At 40.1% G+C, this 22,920-nt stretch overlaps 1 protein-coding gene across 2 annotated transcripts in view; it reads right to left on the bottom strand.

Annotated features, from left to right (window-relative positions):
- Positions 1-22,920, bottom strand: part of kcnq1.2 (potassium voltage-gated channel, KQT-like subfamily, member 1.2) — a 184,421-nt gene that overhangs the window by 30,070 nt on the left and 131,431 nt on the right. The gene's annotated exons all lie outside the window — the stretch shown is intronic.

The following is a 22,920-nucleotide window of genomic DNA, read 5'->3' as shown; positions in this document are numbered from 1 at the left end:
GGTCGGGTTCCTCTGTGTGTGTATGGTTGTGTGGGAGTCAGTGTGCTCGGCTGAGGGTGTGTAGGGCCCACCTGGGCTGGGGCAAGCTGGTGTTCACACACCGGCTGTGGCGTGGAGGGAATCAAGGGTGCTAATTTAATTCCTGCCTTTTGCCTCGGGCTAACACTGCTGACGATACACACTCTCACACAAACACACACAAAGCAAACCGAATGAGAAAACTGTCGGAGAAGTTGATAACATACCCGAAACATACATTTAAAGGTTAAATTAAAGTACTTCTTTTCCAAATTGGGACAAAAAAAACACTTCTTGTAATAACAGAACCATCAAGCATGTTGCAAATACTTACTACGGCGCCACAGTATAAATTACTACTCGCCTACTAATTGTGCTAAGTGTTGGCACTTGCTTAAGTTTTTAATTGTTTTTCCCCCTAAAACATTTTTATGACGCGTTGCCAACGCTGCCATCTGCGCTCAAGTACTTAATTATGGCTTACTCCAGGGGTCTCAAATTCAATTTACCTGGGGGCCACTGGAGCTAGGGTCTGGGCAAGGCTGGGCCGCATCAGGTTTAAAAAAAAAAAAAAAAGCATTTATTAAAAACAGAAAAATATACAAACTTTTTCATTGCTTTGGTTCCGATTTTCTACAATAAAAGCTTTGATAAAACATTCCACTGTTCTCAAATATCTTAATTTTTATTTTTCTGCACAAAATAAGATGAAAAATAAATAAACAAATCAAGAATAAAGAAAATCAATCAATTAGTAATCAATAAATATAATAATAATAATAATAAAACGGCAAATAATAAAAACTTAAGAAACCACATATAGTTGGTGGATAGACAAATTATTTTTTTCAGATTAAAATGAACAAAGCATTATTAGAGCCCTGTCGACATGACAAAACACGACTATAGTCACATTTATACTCTTTTTATTTACAACATATTGCGCAACTGCAGGGTCTTGAGACACATGCTAACTCGCAAACTAGAGAGCTAGCGACCTAAACGGTAGCCTTCAAGTTATTTCCTTTAAACCTAAATAGCCAAAAACTTACCACTTCCACACGGATAGGGAGGATAACTATTAACAGTGATTTAACCTTTAACATGAACATTAATCAAACGTAATAATTTTTTCTGGGTACATGATACCATACAGCATCCATATCAAACTTGCGCGGGCCACACTAACATTAAACTTTCATATCAAGGCGGGGGCCTCAAACTAGTGTCCTGCGGGCCACATTTGTCCCGCGGGCCGCGTGTTTTAGACCCCTGGCTTACTCACTCGCTTTCAGATGAGCAACTACAGTCCTCATCTGTTATTTGACATTAGAACCTGGGCCAGGGTTCTTAAAATGAGATATGAGCAGCCTGTTGCTGTGAAAAATGTGCACTCAAAGCAATCATCATGATCTGCTTGCATATTCACTTCCAGGGGATTTTGCATATGTGAGTATCGCCATTATTGTAATCCACTATTAAAGGGACACAACACTTTCACACATCACTCTCAAATGTGTTGATGAGTGGGGGTGTTAATGTGTGGGGGGTGTAAGGCGGTACGGAGATATGCGAGAAAGGGTGAGAGTTGACCTTCGCCTCTTGTTGAAGCAAGTCGTGTAAGTGAGGGGGTGGGTGGCTCCACTAAGTGGCCTGATTCATACCCCAGAGACCCCCCCCCACATACACACACACACACACACACAAGTCCTGAGTCCAGTGGTCCAGGTGCAGAGATGGCAACACTGACTCAGATGACCCCAATATAAGGAGCCCCTTCTGGGGTGAAAGGTCGCGGTAGGGATCCACCCACTGTCTGTCCGTGTGTGTTTTTGCCCGCGAGGACCACAGGCGGAGCCTCAGAAAATATGGCTGCCACCGGGCCTTGCGCGACCCCTTGCCATTTGTCTACCTTGTCCCGAGACAGGACGCAAGGAGACAGACGTGAGGGTTCATTAGGGTTCAAGTCTGTTGGATGCATCCGGGGCTTGAAAATCCAACATGGCTAACTTTATTACAAAACATGTCTTCAAAGTATACAAAAGGCCCATTTCTCAAATATTGTTCCCAAATTTGTCTTTGTCAGCATTCATAATTCATAATTTACCACCTCACAGGTGTGGCAATAAGATGCTGATTAGACAGCATGATTATTGTACAGGTGTGCCTGCGGATGGCCACAATAAAAGGACACTCCAAAATGTGCATGCCTGGTGTCCAGAACCAGGATGTCAACAACGGGCTTTAGGGTCTCATCACGATATCAAAATGCCATCAATAAAATGCATAACATACACCCGCTAATACCATAACCCACATTTTAGAGTGTCCTTTTATTGTGGCCAACCTAAGGCACCCCTGTGCTATACAACAAATACAGTGCAGTCTTTGGCTAGCAGAGAGTCACCAACATTTAGGCCGTGTCCACATGAAAACGTTGTTTGGATTTTTTTTGTTTTTGTTGAGTTGGAAAAAATGTGCGTCTACACTGTGCCGTAGCGCCCCTCTATCATGTTTAATGGCAGGTTTAGTCGTACCGAATGTTCCGCCCCGCCCCTATTTACTCATGTATATAGTAGCAGAGAGCATAGGCCATGAGAAAGTATGCAGCAAATTGTTGGCGCCATGCACACCAACAAAGACGCGGAGAAACAGAACAACGTATAATACAACTTCCTCTCGCTCATGTCGTCTCTCACTCTTTTCTTCCCTAATGGGTCAACAGAATCATAATCACCAGGCGCTGATTGTGAGTCGCTAACAAGCGCGTCTTTATCCGCAGCACCCGACCGCATTGCTTTGGCCGGGATTGGGAAAGCATCCAAAACGCTGGGCGCTCATTACAGTCCTGACAGGGGCATCATTTCATGCATGTGCATAAAAATAATGCGGCTGTCCTTCTAAACCAGGGGTCTCAAACTCAATTTACCTGGGGGCCACTGGAGCTAGGGTCTGGGCAAGGCTGGGCCGCATCAGGTTTTCCACAAAAAAAAAACTCGCATTTATTAAAAACAGAAAAATATACAAACTTTTTCAGTGCTTTGGTTCCGATTTTCTACAAGAAAAGCTCTGATAAAACATTCCACTGTTCTCAAATATCTTAAAATAAGATGAAAAATAAATAAACAAATCAAGAATAAAGAAAATCAATCAATCAGTAATAAATAAATATAATCATAATAATAAAACGGCAAATAATAAAAACTTAAGAAACCACATATAGTTGGTGGGTAGACAAATTATTTTTTTCAGATTAAAATGAACAAAGCATTATTAGAGCCCTGTAGACATGACAAAACACGACTATAGTCACATTTATACTCTTTTTATTTACAACATATTGCGCAACTGCAGGGTCTTGAGACACATGCTAACTCGCAAACTAGAGAGCTAGCGACCTAAATGGTAGCCTTCAAGTTATTTCCTTTAAACTTAAATAGCCAAAAACTTACCACTTCCACACGGATAGGGAGGATAACTATTAACAGTTATTTAACCTTTAACATGAACATTAATCAAACGTAATAATTTTTTCTGGGTACATGATACCATACAGCATCCATATCAAACTTGCGCGGGCCGCACTAACATTAAACTTTCATATCAAGGCGGGGGCCTCAAACTAGTGTCCTGCGGGCCACATTTGGCCCGCAGGCCGCGTGTTTGAGACCCCTGTTCTAAACAAACAATAAGAGGTGGGTGGAGGTCAGGGTAGCGGCGGGAAGACGAGTGAGCCGAGCCGAGTGGATGGGAACTGTGAGTCAGGGAAAGCTGTCAGCGAGAGTGTGGTGGAACTGGATGGGAATGACCAGCCAACCACACAAACACGCACTACCAGAAGCACTATTTTCCGCGTTCTGGTCCATATAGCCTGTGGAGCTTGACGTGTCTCGGCAAACTTCATCTTTATTGACATTGTCGGGATTTTGTGTTCAGCAAACACAGATGTTGAAAGCTTAAAATGGGCCTCAAACTTGTGACAAATTAAATTGAAGGATACTTCTCCAGGCTTGAAATAAAAAATACATAAGGAATTATTTATAACTTAACCCTGAATTTTGGGACTCTTAACGTTCCCCTTTAAAAGTGACTTTTTAATGATGTGCATCCCCAGAGCTGTTTATGAGTGTCAAACCTGATATGAATCTTTCATATCCTTGTTTGATCCACTAATGCTTGCTTTTGAAGTTGAGGTGTGACATGTCGTGAAGACGGCGGTCGAGTGGTTAGCGCACAGACCTCACAGCTAGGAGGACCAGGGTTTAATTCCACCCTCGGCCATCTCTGTGTGGAGTTTGCATGTTCTCCCCGTACATGCGTGGGTTTTCTCCGGGTACTCCGGTTTCCTCCCACATTCCAAAAACATGCTAGGTTAATTGGCCACTCCAAATTGTCCATAGGTATGAATGTGAGTGTGAATGGTTGTTTGTCTATATGTGCCCTGTGATTGGCTGGCCACCAGTCCAGGGTGTACCCCGCCTCTCGCCCAAAGACAGCTGGGATAGGCTCCAGCCTACCCGCAACCCTCGTGAGGATAAGTGGCATAGAAAATGGATGGATGAGATGGATGGAAATAGAAGTTTAAAATAAAAATAAAAACAAATAATAAAATAGGCGGCACGGCAGTGGAGTGGTTAGCGCGCAGACCTCACAGCAAGGAGACCTGGGTTCAATTCCACCCATGGCCATCTCTGTATGGAGTTTGCATGTTCTCTTCCCGTGCATGTGTGGGTTTTCTCCGGGTACTCCGGTTTCCTCCCACATTCCAAAAACATGCTAGGTTAATTGGCCACTCCAAATTGTCCATAGGTATGAATGAGAGTGTGAATGGTTGTTTGTCTATATGTGCCCTGTGATTGGCTGGCTCCCCCGCGACTCTTGTGAGGAAAATAGAATGATAGAAAATGAATGAATGAATGAATGTCGTGAAGAAAAAAAATCCTTTATCAGGCTTTGCTACACATCTTAAAATAAAGGCCAGAGCCCTGCCAACTGTGTCAGTCAGCTCCAGACATGGGAACTCTCAAAGCTGGAGTCTTGATCCTGTTGTAGGTTTTCAGCTTCAGTTTTCTTCCGCTTATCCGCATCCGGTTTGCAGGGGCAGCAGTCTCATTGGGAAGTCCAGGCTTCCCGGTCTCCGGCCACAAAGGCATTCCCAGGCCAGCTGTGAGACATTATCCTTCCGACGTGTTCTAGGACTGCCCGACAGGCTCCATCCCAGCTGAGCAGACTCAGAACACCCCACTGAGGAGGCGTCCAGGAGGCATTTGCCACCTCAACTGGTTCCTCTTGTTGCGGTTCTACTCTGAGCGCCTCCTGGAGGACCAATCTCCTTAGCTCCATAGCGATGCTAGTGTTGATCATGTCTGTGTCCTTAATGCTATATTGTTGTATGTGATGTAGAGTACTGTATGTTTGTCTACATTGTGACAAACACAGCTAATCAGTCTTAAAGCTGCACACACAGAGACCACGTGTTCCCACAGTGGCTGACTAAGCACTTTTAAACTAAATTCCAGAATCAAGGCCAGATTTTGGACAACACATGTCCAAGACAGAGAATGGTTGAACAGCAGGGCCCTTTAATGACTTTGAGTATATATTTTTATGAGTATAAATAAGCATTACAATGCAACACTAATGAAACCCTGACTGTGTTCAGGCTAGGCTGATTTACAGCCACGGGCAAGAGCGGTGTCTTTTCCAAATTAGTTTTATTACAAAAGGGGTGCACTTATGGTTTTAAGGAGCAAAGAAAAACAAACAAGTCGAGATTGATGGTGTGGCGTTAGTCATTCAGTAGCCTCGTTGACTCGGAAGTGAAGTCATGTGGATGCTACATCTCGCTGGTTTTGTCTCCTGGAAAGACTAATCGTAACCGTCTTAAGTGTCCCGTTTTTTTTTTTTTTTTTTTTTTTTTTTTTTTTTATGAGACACGTTGGTGTTTTCCATCAAGTTGTAATTGCAGCCTATTCATTAGGCAATGGTGGTGGGATGAGAGGGCGGGCCCTCCTCATTTGCAATGAATGGCGTCGGCTCGCTCGCACTTCTTTATGGAAACATTTTCGCAGCAACGGGCGTCTATTGATATGCAAAGTGTGGACGCACCAGTATGCAAACATACATGCAGAACAATCACTACACAGATACACGCTTGGGTATACCATGGGTAAAGTAAATATAATATGTGTATGCATGGACTCACACTACTAATAACAAAGAGGTACAGAAAAATGGAACCATTGGGTCGGGTATTTTTGACAAAGGAAATGAACTGCAGTTATTAGCCCTGCCGACAGACAGCACTCATGCAGCCTAACACTATGATGCAACCAGGATGCTATTATCTTGCAACTTGTGTTGGCAGATACAAATAGACAAATAAATACAAATAGACGGTGTGGACATTGAAAGGGTGAAGGAAAATAAATTTCTGATGAAAATATGAGCTGGAAACCTCATATTTCAAATATACAACATAAGGTGGCCAGAAATATTTCAGTATTGAACAAAGCAAAATTTGTTCTCAATCAGAAATCACTCCACACTCTTTATTGCTCTCTGGTTCTACCATATCTTACTTATTGTGTGGAAATATGGGCTAATAACTATAAAAGCAATCTTCTCTCGCTAAATGTACTGCAAAAAAGGTCAGTAAGGATAATTCATAATGCCGCCTACAGAGAACATACTAACTCCTTATTTCTAAAATCACAAATACTTCAACTTGCTGATATAGTTCATCTTCAAACAGCTAAAATAATGCATAAGGCTGAAAATAAGCAATTAGCCAAAAATGTCATCTAATACTTCTCTACAACAGAGGAGAAATATGATCTCAGGGAAGAAGTACATTTGAAACACTTCTATGCTAGGACTACGTTATGCTAGCCATAGCATTTCAGTATGTGGAATCAAACTATGGAATGGATTGAGTTAGGAAATCAAACAATGCACAACGATGAGCCAATTCAAGAAACAATACAAGCAGTTGATGTTTGCTAAATACAAGGATGAAGAGTCTTGAACCAGTCATGATGTGCTATATATATCACTATATTGACACTTACTATGGTACCCATTATGGCATTGGATGATCATATCACCTCCTACTTCGGTACGAGGTACATTATTTATTAAAAAAAAACAACAAACCTTAAACTGTATTATGGAAAGCAGGAAGTGAACAAATGTAACAGTTACTGATTGTAAAAGTACCAGATGGAGGGGTAGGATTTAATAAGCTTTGCTTCTTCCTACTCCTTTTGGACATGTGGAACTGGGAACTGATCATGGGATGCACTCAATTGGAATCTGATGCATGTTCAAATGAAATAAAACCATTACCATTAGATTACCATTACCATATTTGAACAATAATGACTGTGTCATTTTCATAGCTGTACGCTGACTATTGTACAGTACAGCCAAGTTTACTTTATAAAGTATTGTTCCTCCTTTGTGAGATAATGTATGTGCCAAGGTCTGAATAAATGGACAAAAGTGACATTTAAGACTGGTTATCTTGCACCAAAGACAAATAGACACCACAGAGTATCACTTGAGCGGCAGCCGCAGCCGTATACTTCCCACCTCTCCAACCACTAGCTATCGCCTGATGTCTAAATGAGCTTTCCGCAGAAAAAAATTGCTGATTACTGCATGGGTCCCACGCAGTGACAAGCACACGTAATGACACAGGGCCGGAAAATTCAGAAGAATGTCTAATTGGGGCCCTGCGCTGTAAAGATGACACGCCGTCATTCTGCTTTTATTGCGCTGTGATGTGTTTATTTCCATCATAGTCTGGCCGTTGGTTGAGTTTCGGTTGTTTTGTGGCGTACAGAAATGATGTTTTGACACTTTGACCATTTTGAGTAAGAGTGATGTCATTTTTTTTGTCATTTATATGACAGTTTTATTCACTCTGTTGATTACACGAGGTCACCTTTGAACACATTTGACAGGCTTATCGCATAGTTATCTACCTCTGCATGCGCTTTCAAGTGTTGCTACTCATGTTTTGACATGTTTTCAGTTCCCGCACTATTGTTTACAATTAAATTATCAGCGGTATTGAACAAGTCTCTTTTAAGAGCTATTACAACATTGGTTCTGCTGTGTTGTGCAATGTGCTTGATAAATGAAAAATAAATGTGTTTTATTATGATTTATGATTATTTCATTCATTCATTTTCTACCGCTTTTCCTCACGAGGGTCGCGGGGGGTTGCTGGAGCCTATCCCAGCTGTCTTTGGGCGAGAGGCGGGGTACACCCTGGACTGGTGGCCAGCCAATCACAGGGCACATATAGACAAACAACCATTCACACTCACATTCATACCTATGGACAATTTGGAGTGGCCAATTAACCTAGCATGTTTTTGGAATGTGGGAGGAAACCGGAGTACCCGGAGAAAACCCACGCATGCACGGGGAGAACATGCAAACTCCACACAGAGATGGCAGAGGGTGGAATTGAACCCTGGTGTCCTAGTTGTGAGGTCTGCGCGCTAACCACTCGACCGCCGTGCCGCCCTTTATTATTATTTGTTAATATCAAAACATAAAATAACAATATAATAAAATTATATGATTATTAATATAAATAATTTTGCATATTGTGCCTTTTCCAGAAACTACTTTTTTCAAGGTTCTGTTCGGAGTTATAGCACCACCTGCCCACTACAGCACATCTTCATGGAGGGAGACTTTGTAGAGTGGGGAAAAACTTGTAATGCACGGTCAAGGCATTAATGCCAAAACATGACAAATAGCAGGAGTTATACAATTTGTACGTCAGATATCATCTGGCTGTCGGATACAAGCAATTATTTGCCAATCATCATGCACTCTTGAGCAAGGATGCATTTGAACCATTAGTTTGAGTGCTTTATGAACCGACCACACAACTGCTTAGTCAATGAATAACAACTGTAAAAACATTCATAAAACCAGCAGCCAAAGATAAGATTGACTGTTCTGAGGTAACTTTTCCAATCCGAAAAAGATAGTTTGGATGATATTTGAAACTAGTGTATCTGTCACGGTGCGACCCCAGGATGCAGAGAGCAGGACCCAAATGCAGGTAAAAAGGTATTTCTTTAATAATAATCTTGCTATGCAACAGCAGAAAAGACGGCAAACGGCCAACCCAAACAAATGATAACGAACCAATAACGGATGGAGCACACACCAGGGCATCAGAGTATCATCAGCTTGCCTTTATGTGGCAGTTAATGTCATTTAAGAGCAGGAGCTTAGTGGTGTCAATCACGTCTTTAGCTTGGCTGATGAATATGCTGTGAGCAATGGCTGTGTCGTATCTAATCATTGACAAGTTCTGTTTATTCTTATGTAATAATGTAGTCATGCTGCGAAGAGGTTTACTTCTTTTGTTCACTTCCTTAATTATTCCGAGTATGTGTGTGTGTAGCCTGTCACACTACATCTTGTGATAATCAACTCTACACATTGATTGGCAGATTTAGCAGATCTGAGGGATAGATGGTGAACATGTATATCAGAGGTCTCAAACACGCGGCCGGCGGGCCAAATGTGGCCCGCAGGACACTAGTTTGAGGCCCCCGCCTTGATATGAAAGTTTAATGTTAGTGCGGCCCACGCAAGTTTGATATGGATGCTGTATGGTATCATGTACCCAGAATAAATTATTATGTTTGATTAATGTTCATGTTAAAGGTTAAATAACTGTTAATAGTTATCCTCCCTATCCATGTGGAAGTGGTAAGTTTTTGGCTATTTAAGTTTAAAGGAAATAACTTGAAGGCTACCATTTAGGTCGCTAGCTCTCTAGTTTGCGAGTTAGCATGTGTCTCAAGACCCTGCAGTTGCATAATATGTTGTAAATAAAAAGAGTATAAATGTGACTATAGTCGTGTTTTGTCATGTCTACAGGGCTCTAATAATGCTTTGTTCATTTTAATCTGAAAAAAATAATTTGTCTACCCACCAACTATATGTGGTTTCTTAAGTTTTTATTATTTGACATTTTATTATTATTATTATATTTATTTATTTATTACTGATTGATTGATTTTCTTTATTCTTGATTTGTTTATTTATTTTTCATCTTATTTTGTGTAGAAAAAATAAAAAGCAAGATATTTGAGAACAGTGGAATGTTTTATCAGAGCTTTTATTGTAGAAAATTGGAACCAAAGCGAAGTATTAAATTTTTTTTTTGTTTTTAATAAATGCATTTTTTGGGGTTTTTTGGAAAACCTGATGCGGCCCAGTCTCACCCAGACCCGAGCTTCAGTGGCCCCCAAGTAAATTGAGTTTGAGACCCCTGATGTATATTGTATATTTTATTTATTATTTTCTTTAAAACAATAAATAACTACAATTAAATGACAGAAAATAATGTAAAATTGGGGAATTTAATAGAGTGTTTAACACAATGGATTCATTCGAAGCTGTGGGTATGGTTAATATGCATATGCACTCGCCGGTGTGTGTATGTGTGTGCGCATGTGTGTCAGCAACCACCAATGAGCATGGCAGAAAACATGCACACACACACACACACGTGTGTGTCAGTGTATGTAATCGTGCATCATGACGACCACCAAGCCTTCATTACCTCCACCAAAGGCTGGAAGCAATCAGCCGCTGTGCCCCAGTTGCAGGCCAGCGTCGGGCGCTCCAGACCAGCAGACCTAGCATTAGCCAAGCCGACGAGGCCGCAGCCTGGCCGGCCCTCACGTTGGACGCAGCTGGCTAACGTCTGCCCAGCGTAATCTCACTAACCAAACCAACACAGCCCTTTTCCTGCCTTTGCAAGCCCGTACATGCTACTTGTCATAAAGTATACTGATTGTCATATCCTGTCAGTAGGAATTTTATGATTTGTGTGTATTGTGATGTATTGTTGATGTGTATGTTTACACAAGCAGCTGTACACATACAGTATGCATGTAAATGATATATATAAACAAAGTGATGGATATTTAGGAAGAGGAAAAGCATTGCTGTTATTTTCATCAAGCTACAATGATCTAAATTAAGGAGTCATATAGTGAAAATAATTCACAAAAATATACCAATATTTTGTCTTTTAATATTTAATGGGCAAACTCTGTAGCATTAAACAAAAGCAAAAAAAACCCACCAGGGTGTGTAATTTAAAAAATGCTGGCATTGGTGAAGGTTTTTTTTGTTTATTTAACTTTATCAGATGACAGGAGATGGATTTGTTATTATTGTTAGTAGTCAACATCCAGCAGCATTATCTACCTATCTAAAAAAAAAAAAACAAAAAAAAAACCTTAAACTGTATTATGGAAAGCAGGAAGTGAACAAATGTAACAGTTACTGATTGTAAAAGTACCAGATGGAGGGGTAGAATTTAATAAGCTTTGCTTCTTCCTACTCCTTTTGGACATGTGGAACTGGGAACTGATTATGGGATGCACTCAAAACGCTCAATTTCAGAGGGCGTTGTAAAACCAATCCTTTGTGATGTCACAGGGCGTCATTATGGGTGTGGCAGCAAGTGCGATACACTCTCTGTCCTCCCCCAAGCTCGGCTTCTCTGTTTAGGAGGAAAGCTCAGGCAGACGTTATTGGAGCAAGAAAAGAATATTTTCACAGGCATTTCACACAGGACTGTTTTTGTGAACACAAATGTGAAATATCCGCTAAACTGTCGCTGAAGCCAGAAGCAGGGTGCTCTCGCCAGCAAAAGGTGCACTAACACGGGATCCTCATTTTTAGCTCCAGGGCACCAACAGTGCCTCTGGCAAAGTGTGTCTGACAATGAGTGCTCCTTCTCGGGCAGGCAAGGTTGGAGGCAGTACCCTCATGCCCATGTAAATTAAAATAAAATAAAATAAAATAAAATAAAATAAAATAAAATAAAATAAAATAAAATAAAATAAAATAAAATAAAATAAAATAAAATAAAATAAAATAAAATAAAATAAAATAAAATAAAATAAAATAAAATAAAATAAAATAAAATAAAATAAAATAAAATAAAATAAAATAAAATAGTTACTGATCGTAAAAGTACCAGATGAAGGGGTAGGACTTAATAAGCTTTGCTTCTTCCTATTCCTTTTGGACATGTGGAACTGGGAACTGATTATGGGATGCACTCAATTGTAATCTGATGCATGTTCAAATGAAATAAAACCATTACCATTACTATTACTATTTATTATCAACCCACTATGTGAGAAAGTGGGGTTCGTAGTTAGGAAGCACTTTGGTGGGCCTATGACCAATCACAGCGAAGTAGGCGTGCCCAGAGGAGGTCCATGGGTGGAAAAAATTAAAACAGATCGCTTGGACAGGAAGCACAATTCCAAGGAAATACAGCTGGAATAGGTGCAGATTCTGGAAGATCTAGAAAGTTTTCTTTTTGGGTTATTGTGTGTAGCTGCTCTACAGGAGTCTGCAAGTCAATACCAAGTGGTGGTCTGACATCTAATGATGTCAATGATACATTACCTTATGCTATGTTAAAATGATGTTATGTTATTCTATGGTATGCTATGTTATGCTATCCCAGTGCTTCTCAAATAGTGGGACGGGCCCCCTGGGGGGGTGGCCGCAGTGAACTGTCAGGGGTGGTACGAGAAGCAGGGAGTACTTTCAATGTTATTGTGCAGACCTGCCAACATGTAGAAATTTCTAGTGCTCAACATGCAATTTGACTCTTGAATACGCTCGTATGTTCTCCATTTTGGTTCATTTTCCTGGTTCCACTTTCCAGTTCAAGCTCTTGGATGGGGGTGTGGGGGGGCTGAAAGCGGTCCCTTGGGGTGGTAATAGGTAATAGAGTTTTGTTGAAATACATATTTAACACTAACAAGGATGATAAAATGTCAGAGTCCATGTGACATGACGGAAACAGACAGGTGTGTAGGAGCTGGTGTGTGTCCATGTACAGACAACAGCCGACGCATTTTGTACGACAACACATTCTTGCTCAACAGCTGACGGGGAATAACATTTCTCAGTCTCGCCACTCTCCTCAGGGGCCAATCACATGTATGTCTATGTGCAGTTACAACACCGTTGGTATATACACAAACACACAATTTTTGGCGTGGCTAAGGCCTATGCACAACCACACAAACAAAACACACACACATTGCGGCTAAAGGACAGTAGTGAGAGCAACCCAGGCTGTTATTCTAGTGCATGCTGGCTGAGTGGACCGTGTAATCTCCAGGGTGGAGTCCATATTGGGTTTCGGGCTAATTTGCTGTTTTTTGGCCTCACTTGATTTGTAATTGGAGAGAGAAAGAAGAAAAATGTTGTTCATTCCCATTGATTACCACAGTGATGCAGTTACCATCAATGGCCAGAGGGGGCACCAGTACCAACTATAAACTATAGAAACACTGAAGTGATTAGTTTATATCAGGGGTCTCAAACATGCAGCCCGTGGGCCAAATGTGGCCCGCAGGACACTAGTTTGAGGCCCCCGCCTTGATATGAAAGTTTAATGTTAGTGCGGCCCGCGCAAGTTTGATATGGATGCTGTATGGTATCATGTACCCAGAAAAAATTATTACGTTTGATTCATGTTCATGTTAAAGGTTAAATAACTGTTAATAGTTATCCTCCCTATCCGTGTGGAAGTGGTAAGTTTTTGGTTATTTAAGTTTAAAGGAAATAACTTGAAGGCTACCGTTTAGGTCGCTAGCTCTCTAGTTTGCGAGTTAGCATGTGTCCCAAGACCCTGCAGTTGCGCAATATGTTGTAAATAAAAAGAGTATAAATGTGACTATAGTCGTGTTTTGTCATGTCTACAGGGCTCTAATAATGCTTTGTTCATTTTAATCTGAAAAAAATAATTTGTCTACCCACCAACTATATGTGGTTTCTTAAGTTTTTATTATTTGCCGTTTTTTTATTATTATTATTATGTTTATTTATTACTGATTGATTGATTTTCTTTATTCTTGATTTGTTTATTTATTTTTCATCTTATTTTGTGTAGAAAAATAAAAATTAAGATATTTGAGAACAGTGGAATGTTTTATCAGAGCTTTTATTGTAGAAAATCGGAACCAAAGCACTGAAAAAGTTTGTATATTTTTCTGTTTTTAATAAATGTGTTTTTTTTTTTTTGAAAACTGATGCGGCCCAGCCTTGCCCAGACCCTAGCTCCAGTGGCCCCCAGGTAAATTGAGTTTGAGACCCCTGGTTTATATTATGATGACATGATTTTTCTGGAGAAACACGAACATGTATTGCCGTGCGTTCCCTTAATGTAGCTGGGGTGTTTATTTACCTAAACCTTGAAGAGGATGGGATTTTAATTGGAGGCAGGCTAATATAAGATAGATGCTGTTATTTACCAAATTTAAAAACTAATTATACCCAACAACTTATTGTTTGTTTTTTTACTTTAAGATGGCATGGAAAGGGTTTGTTGGCCATTATACCACCCTTGGAATAGGCGGATTTTGCATAATCCTGCAGGTAATAGAGACAGAAAGGGAAGTGGTATTCGGCAAAACAAAACAATTCGGTGCTGTTTCCACGCCCGTTGTGCGGGAATGCAGTTGCTTTAAGGGTGGGAGGACTCAACGTACGATGCACAGTGGTGACAGTGGCGTGCGAGAAGGATGCTGTCTCTTAAGATCGTTGGGAAGTACCAAACAGTGGCCATTAAGTTATTATTATCATGCTCATTTTTAAAGGGACAGGACACTTTTTGTTGGTAATTCTCCAGTTTAGTAGTTTGTATCTGTATTTGGAAATTTTACATTTGGGAATTTTACATTCCTCTTCTTCGTTTCATCATATTTTGGGCTCATTCAAAAAGATTTATTTTACATTGAATTTGTTGCAATAACTGCTGGTGTAAAGACTATACCATCTGCAATAATGCAAGGGTGGACCAACTTTTCCCATAGAATATAAAATATCACTTTCCTGAATCACCTGCTTTCCCATCTGTTTTGGATCAAAGCCTCCTGGGGCCGCTGTTTATAAATAGTTTACCCATGTTTGAGTAATAAGGACATCAATGTAAGACATGTTTTGTAAGAATTCATTCATTCATTCATTCATTTTCTACCGCTTATCCTCACGAGGGTTGCGGGTGTGCTGGAGCCTATCCCAGCTGTCTTCGGGCGAGAGGTGGGGTACACTCGGGAAAACCAGAAAATACCAGATAATCACGAGGAATTTGAGACGGCCACAAAAGTACCATTTTTGACGGGCAGTAATTTCACAACAGTAAAGTTAAAATATTATACTATTATATTATAATATTATACTATATAATATTATACTATTATATACTTTAATGAGGAAAAAGTCAAAATTTAACAAGAATAACATTGTCCTTTTAGTACCATTCATTCATTCATTTTCTACCGCTTTTCCTCACGAGGGTTGCGGGGGGTGCTGGAGCCTATCCCAACTGTCTTCGGGCGAGAGGCGGGGTACACCCTGGACTGGTGGCCAGCCAATCACAGGGCACATATAGACAAACAACCATTCACACTCACATTCATACCTATGGACAATTTGGAGTGGCTAATTAACCTAGCATGTTTTTGGAATGTGGGAGCAAACCGGAATACCCGGAGAAAACCCACGCATGCACGGGGAGAACATGCAAACTCCACACAGAGATGGCCGAGGGTGGAATTGAACCCTGGTCTCCAAGCTGTGAGGTCTGCGCGCCAACCACTTGTCCGCCGTGCAGACCTTTATAAGAAGATAATAATCCTTATTTTCTAGATTAAAATATCTTTATACACGCTACTGCTAAATGAGGTAACCAAAATATTAGGAACAGCTCTCAGCATGATGCAGTGCAGTTCTACACCACTGCCAACTACAAAAAACAATATCACACTTCTTAACAGCAACGTAAACGTGCATAATAAGTATTCAAGAGCCTCACTGACGAAAAACATTAGGTTCCAGCACAAGATCTGTTTTCATAATTCTGCCTTTGAAATAAAAATTACATAATTTTTACTATCATAACACCATCATGCAGCAAAATACCGCAAAATACAATGCTAAACATACAGGCCAAAATTAGCATTCTAATGTTTATTTATTCAGAATTTTTGACACAACTTATTAATACCTGAAAACAATGAATATAGGGTTTTATTAGTACACATTAGTGGTAATACTGTACTAATATTTGCCAACAAACTACCTAATAAAGAACTTGGTGAGCAAGCACATATTTCCCAGCAGAACTTAATTACACCCGGCCGCTAAAACCTCGCTCGCGTGATGCTTAAGACGAGATTGCATATTTTGGTCGCCATATGCCACGTTGTCATGCCAACTAGCGGCTGGTGTGACAGACGTCAGACACCCAGCTGGTGTGGGGTCACCGGCGCACGCACGGAGCATCTGCATTCCCACAGTAGTCCGAGTCAACAATCAGGACGCCCCCTCTTAACTCCACGCCCTCCTCCCAAAACTTTATCAGAGTGATTAAAGGTCCGCAGAGCTGGACGAGGTGGGAGTGAGGCAAGAGTAGGCGGGGGAGCGTCTGATAGAGGGGGTAGGGCGGAGGAGGGGGGCGAGCGATGTAGCTGAAGCAGCAGATTTTTTGGCAGAGAGGCCCGTCCAGTGCCAATGTCAAGGTGCTGAGTGAGTCCAGTGCAGGCGTTCCACATACAGTACACTCAACATGCTCTCTCTCTGTTTCACACGTCCACGCTTTCATAACCTCATGAAAAACACGCAAATGCTTGAATGAAACACTCGCAAGACACAACACATGGACGGCAAGCACTCCATTATGTTCCAGTGGCGCGCTGAGAAGAACTTTGACCCTTCACTGGACTGGTGGGAATGACCTCTTGGCCCGACATGGACCTTTGTGTGCTCACCTCCGACCCCGGGCTGGCGCTTTTTGCACTTGTCGTACACGTAACCAAGGCTTTGCTACACATGCTAAAATAAAGGCTGGAGCGGAGTGTCATCAGTTAGCTATAGATGCGCTAGCTGGAAGTTGAATCATTTAGTTTTTCAGTGTTGTACAAGTTCATAGTCCTAATGAACTACAGTAAACCTCGGATATATCGGATTCAATTGTTCCCACTGGTTTTGTCCGATATAAGCGAAATCCGTTATATGCATATACCGGAAAATGTCTGTTTTACGCATATATCGGATTTATATCCGGTATATGCGTAAATCGGATTTTATCCGTTATAAAAAGGCACTTCCTTGACTATGTTTCCAATGTACTTGGACTGGGCAATGAAAAGAGACGTAAGGTAATGAGAATTTAACTTTATTGGACTCTGAGCATAACAAATTGTTAATTAAGCTAGGCCCTGTTACGCCCGTCAGGCCTACGTTATTTCCAATTGTGAGGTTAGGATCTCATTCACTGCTGTGCTAGTATTATTGACGTCACTCACTTTTATATTTGTCCTAAATCTGGAGCCAGGAGAAAGACAATAGCCAGTGACATCAACAAGATTAGCATAACGATGCGGCCATCCGATATATGCGAGGGAAATTTAATGGAAATGCATTGGAACGGGACTGGAGATTTTGTCCGAAATGGGCGAAATCCGTTATAAAAAATACGATATATGCAATGAATTTTTATTGGAAATGCATTACAGAAAAATCGGCTTTTTTATCTGTCCGTTGTGAGCGAATTTCCGATATATCCGAGTCCGATATATCCGAGGTTTACTGTACTTCAAAGTTCAGTTCATTAAATTTTTTTTAGGTAAAACGTGAGAATGAAATTACTTTAAAAGAAAATTATGACATCCGTTACCACATAAAACTGTACCCTGTCGATAATGGTATTGTCCTAGTGGAATTGCAGAATAATATTAAACTATATTATATATAATATAAATAATTGAGTAATTATATATAATTATAATTATATATAATATAAATAATATTATATATATTTAATAATAATATTAAATAATATTAGTCTTTATTCATGCTTTTTAGTCTATGCATGTTTATTTCTCCACACTCAAACAAAAGCCACAACAAATTATTGTGTTGTTTCAATGAAATAAATTAAACTAGACCCGAAATTATATCACGTAATATGGATTGTTATAGCAAATGGAACACATGTGTGGACAATGGACAGGTTTATTCTTCCAATACTGTTCCTATGATGCTTGGGACATGTCCCAACCATCTCAGTCTGGCCTCTCTGACTTTATCTCCAAGGCCTCTAACATGTAATGTCCCTCCGATGTACTCCTTTCTGATCCTATCCATCCTGGTCACTCCCAATGAGACCGATTTTGTTACAGTGTTCTATTCTCAGGTGCTGACACAGACGGTTCATTCCGATTAAAGCTACAAAAAAAACAGCATTTTGCACACAAGCACTTTTAAATTTCAGCATCATGGCTACATTTTGGTCCATTACTTTATTGCTGCACCTTTGAGACTTGCTTGAAACTCATGACAAGTTTGACATTCCCGTATCCTATGTTGTGGGCTAAAATCCGTCACGTTTTATTATCGCGCATCTATCGAGTGTCCCCGATTCCAGTTCGGGATTCTCATTTGGGTAAATTCCTTTGGAGGAGTTTGTCATGGTCATGGTCAAAAACGTCTCAAACCATTTCAACCAGGCAAGTTTTCTTGAGACTTTTCCCGGAGTCCCGTCACGACAGACTTCTCTGTGTGAGAGCACCAAACACAGCAGTCTATCTTATCTACAAGCCTTATCTCTCAGACTCCAGCCTGTCCAGTCCTTTCTGGTCTCCTCAACAGGACTCCTCCTGGTGTGAACGAGGAGATCAGTCAGGGTGCCCTTCCTTGTCTCCTCCTCCTACTACTGTGGTTGTTTATCTGCTCAGCTTATCAGGCCTGACTGTAGCGCAGACACCGCCGGTGAGTCATGGACGAGACGTGCGGAGTCGAGATCACCCGGCTGTCTCTAGTCTTATCTGTGTCCCTCTCTGTGTGTGTTTTTAACAACCACAATAAACAGCAGTGATGCGATGTATGACTCAGTCTACATAGTATCAGCCAGTCTGATGACCGGTCGCCGTGTTTGTTTATCTGCGTCCATATTTTGATACATTACTGCAGAGGAATCGCTGTGACTTGTACTTGTGTTGCTTTTTGTTACAGTCATAAAACGACTGAAGTTAATGATTTTTTTCATTTTCTTAATATCCTTTATTATTATATTATTATTAAAAATATATATTTGCCATTCCAATATCAAAAAACATTTAATTCATTCATTCATTCATTTTCTACCGCTTTTTCCTCATGAGGGTCGCAGGGGTGCTGGAGCCTATCCCAGCTGTCTTCGGGCGAGAGCAGGGGTACACCCTGGACTGGTGGCCAGCCAATCACAGGGCACATATAGACAAACAACCATTCACACTCACATTCATACCTATGGACAATTTGGAGTGGCCAATTAACCTAGCATGTTTTTGGAATGTGGGAGGAAACCGGAGTACCCGGAGAAAACCCACGCATGCACGGGGAGAACATGCAAACTCCACACAGAGATGGCCGAGGGTGGAATTTAACCCTGGTCTCCTAGCTGTGAGGTCTGCGCGCCAACCACATGTCCGCTGTGCAGCCCTTTATAAGAAGATAATAATCCTTATTTTCCAGATTAAAAATACTATCTTTATACACTCTACTGCTAAATGAGGTATCCAAAATAGTATTTATAATTTATAATTTATAATTTATAATTTATAATTTATAATTTATAATTTATAATTTATAATTTATAATTTATAATTTATAATTTATAATTTATAATTTATAATTTATAATTTATTTATTATTACACGGGGGCCAGGCAACGACATTTCGTTGGCAATTTCACTGCTGTGTTATTGTGCAATGACAATAAAGAAAGTCTATGTCTATGTCTATGTCTAGGTCTAGGTCTGATATAAACAAGTATCCGACTCATCCCTCGTGAATATGTTGTATTGCCTAAAATACAAATATACTAGGTCTGCTTTCATGAGTGACAAAATAAACTGAAAAAATATTCACAAAATTTCACAATATTCATTAAAGAGGCTGAGAATGGCCTATTTTTAAAGAAAGCTGGACCAAAATTTGTGACTTTGCGAGGCTGTTTATTCTAAATCGCAAATGTGCAGGAGATCCACTTCATCCATTGATTGTGTCTCCAGCACAGCATCCATACCTTGAGTAGACTTCAAAGTCAACGGCACACATTTGAAGGACACGTGCCACTTTAATTGCTCTTACAAGGCGTGCACATAAAAACATAAAAACAAAAAAGCACTAGCCATTATACTCCCGTAAAATCATTACCAAGTTATTAAGATGGGGGGGTGAAAAAATGAGTTTTTACAGGAGATGTTAGCGTATAAGCAAACAGGACGTGACAAGGTGTTGAGTAAATGGGACACGCCATGTCAACACAGGTGCAAACACACACACACACACACACATAGCGGGGGATTTACTATCGTTCAAGTGCTAGCGACGTCGCTGACGCCTGCAACATATGCCTGGGCTAAAAGTAGCCGCAGAGCCAACATCCCAGCCCCAAAGTGGCCAAGTCAGCTTTTCACAGTTGGAAAGGCGTCTGTATGAATAACAGCTAGTTAAAAAACCTCCGACATGCAACTCGCAACTCAATTCACGTCTCTTTAAGAAAGCTTCTCACGGCACTAACCCAAAGGTACGAGCTGGTGGCTGGTCATGGAACAAGCCCATACGTTATTTAGGCCGCACGTTGGGCTGTTGGTTAGCACGTTGGTCACACAGTCAGGAGATCTGAACGATTTGGGTTCAAATCTCCGTTGGATATGTCTGCATGGAGTTTGCATGTTTTTTCCCCATGTGTGCATGGGTTTTTTTCTGGGTGCTAACAACCAGGTTTAGAGACAGCTACTTCCCCCTGGCCATCAGACTGCTCAATGCCAAATAAGCCTCTCTACCTGCCCACACGCACAACCAAAACTTTAAATTATTGTTATTTATTCTAAATTATTTAAATTATTTGTACAAATTACTGTTTACGCTGTACATTGTTGTTCATATTTGATGTAATCTATTTATTCTCCACATTATTTATTATTTATTATTCATTATTACACGAGAGCCAGGCAACAACATTTCATTGGCAATTTCACTGCTGTGTTATTGTGCAATGACAATATGTCTAACTAGTCTTCATGTTGACAATTGTTGTAAAAAAGATTTGTTATGTAAACTAGGACTGTCAATTAATTAAAATATTTTATTGTGATTAATCGCACTCTTTGTCCATAGTTAACTCAGAATTAATCACATTTAATCACAGATAGAAATAGGTTTGTATGTATACTTAAGTAGGGGAAAGCTCTTTACGGTAAACTACAACAATAATTACATTGAATTTTATGTAAAAGGATATCAATTTTGGAACTTTTGACCATTATTTTAATCAATACAGTCAGCAGGCATATTTTTGTATTACTATAGTTCTTTATTATTAGCATATTAGCTCTTAAACTTGCCCACAAACGTTCAGCAAATACAAAATGTGAGCTAGAAATACATTTTTTAGCTTGTTAGCTTGCTAGCTAGTATCTGTCTCTAGTCCCAACAGCATAAGGGTTGATCAATGTGGTGTAAAAAATGAATAATAAGTGACTATAGCGGTATTATTTCATGTCTATGGGGCTCCAATGATTAAAAAATACATATTTAAGAAGTATACTCTAATATTCAATTTATTAACATTGAATCCTATGTGGCAAAAATTCATTCATCGCGTCCGGGTCTGGAACCAATTAAACCAAATGCATCATCTTTGACCGAAAACCTGATCTCACCCCTACTCCCAAAATTTTCTGTGTCAATTGGTCTGAATTGGAGTTTGTGACCTGTTACAAATATCTTGGCCTCTGGTTGGACACGCCCCTTTCCTTCACCATCCATATCAAGCACCTACAGTCAAAAGTCAAAGCTCGCTTGAGCTTCCTCTATCGCAATAAGTCCTCTTTCACCCGTTCAGCAAAACATACACTTGTCAAAATGACCATCTTGCCCATTTTTGATTATGGAGACACCATCTCTAGCAGGGGTCTCAAACTCAATTTACTTGGGGGCCACCGGAGCTAGGGTCTGGGTGAGACTGGGCCGCATCAGGTTTTCAAAAAAAAAAACAAACAAAAAAAAAAACGCATTTATTAAAAACAAAAAAATGTTAAAAACGTTGCTTTGGTTCCAATTTTCTACAATAAAAGCTCTGATAAAACATTCCACTGTTCTCAAATATCTTACTTTTTATTTTTCTACACAAAATAAGATGAAAAATAAACAAACAAATCAAGAATAAAGAAAATCAATCAATCAGTAATTAATAAATAAATATTATAATAATAATAATAATAAAACGGCAAATAATGAAACCTTAAGAAACCACATATAGTTGGTGGGTAGACAAATTATTTTTTTCAGATTAAAATGAACAAAGCATTATTAGAGCCCTGTAGACATGACAAAACACGACTATAGTCACATTTATACTCTTTTTATTTACAACATATTGCGCAACTGCAGGGTCTTGAGACACATGCTAACTCGCAAACTAGAGAGCTAGCGACCTAAACGGTAGCCTTCAAGTTATTTCCTTTAAACTTAAATAGCCAAAAACCTACCACTTCCACACGGATAGGGAGGATAACTATTAACAGTTATTTAACCTTTAACATGAACATTAATCAAACGTAATAATTTTTTCTGGGTACATGATACCATACAGCATCCATATCAAACTTGCGCGGGCCGCACTTACATTACACTTTCATGTCAAGGCGGGGGCCTCAAACTAGTGTCCTGCGGGCCACATTTGGCCCGCGGGCCGCGCAAAATAAATAATACAAAAAAATTAACCACTACAAACGAGGAACGACTGTACGCACGGGTGGTTTACTT

Source organism: Doryrhamphus excisus, chromosome 6 (genome assembly GCF_030265055.1).
Source record: "Doryrhamphus excisus isolate RoL2022-K1 chromosome 6, RoL_Dexc_1.0, whole genome shotgun sequence".
Taxonomy (NCBI): Eukaryota; Metazoa; Chordata; class Actinopteri; order Syngnathiformes; family Syngnathidae; genus Doryrhamphus; species Doryrhamphus excisus.
Note: the sequence above shows the minus strand (reverse complement) of the source record. Positions and strands in the feature narration are given on the sequence as shown.